The sequence below is a fragment of the Tupaia chinensis genome, unplaced genomic scaffold (genome assembly GCF_000334495.1).
Source record: "Tupaia chinensis unplaced genomic scaffold, TupChi_1.0 Scaffold000704_1, whole genome shotgun sequence".
In the NCBI taxonomy this organism is placed as follows: Eukaryota; Metazoa; Chordata; class Mammalia; order Scandentia; family Tupaiidae; genus Tupaia; species Tupaia belangeri.
The window spans coordinates 3,018,864-3,019,769 of NW_006160227.1; the positions used below are offsets into that span (position 1 = coordinate 3,018,864).

General features: G+C 52.5%; 1 protein-coding gene across 1 annotated transcript in view; it reads left to right on the forward strand.

The window, feature by feature from the left end:
• GRIP2 (glutamate receptor interacting protein 2) overlaps positions 1 to 906 on the forward strand; it is a 50,416-nt gene that overhangs the window by 31,505 nt on the left and 18,005 nt on the right.

Consider the following 906-nt stretch of genomic DNA (forward strand, 5'->3'; position numbering starts at 1 on the left):
CCGCAATCCCTTCTCCTCCATTCTCCTCTCGGGATCTTGGGCATGCACGCACATGTGCCCGGCGTGAGTTTAAGTCACCAGGTGTGGGACTTGAACTGTGGTTGACTACACGTCGTGAGTCAAGCGATGTAACCATTATGCTAACTGCTGGTCCCAGAAATCTGGTTCCTTACTGTCATTGCCATGTTACTACGTATGGTGTTTGAAATCTGTATTTCAAAATGTTGGTGCAGTGTTTCTTCCATCTTTCCTTCCCTTTTTTTTTTTTTTAAGAATTATTTTATTTAACCTTATTTATTTATTTTAATTTGACCAGAGAGGGACAGAGCAAGAGAGAGGGGGAAAGTGAGAAAGCAAGCCGCCAGGTCTGGGTCTCGACCTACAGTCAGCCATGTGGGAGTCCAGCGCCCTTAACCACCACGTCACCTGCTGGACCCCTTCCTTTCTTTCTTAAATGGTGTTTGGGGACCAGTGGGTGGCATAGTAGTTGAGGCACTGGATTCCCATATGGTCGACGGCAGTTCAAGTCTCAGACCTGGTAGCTTGAAACTCATGCCAGGGGCGTGTGCGTGCGTGCCCAAAATCCCAAGAGGAGAATGGAGGAGAAGGGACTGCAGCGTGGCCATCTCCGGGGGGGAGGGGGGAATGGTGGTGGGTGGTGGTGATCTCTTGCTTTCTGTCTTTCTTTGGCGAATGCACGCACTCTATAGCAAAAATCCCTTAAATACAAACTGGTGTTTGGGCAGAAGAAAACATTTCTGGAGTCAGAGGATGGCCCCAGGGGCCCCAGGCTGTGCGGGATGGGCGAATGAATAGCTTGCAGTGGGGGAGTGAGTGGGCACCCAGGCTGTGGGCGCAGAGGTGTCCACCCGGCCCGCCCCACGGCCCCGCCCCGTCCGACGGCCC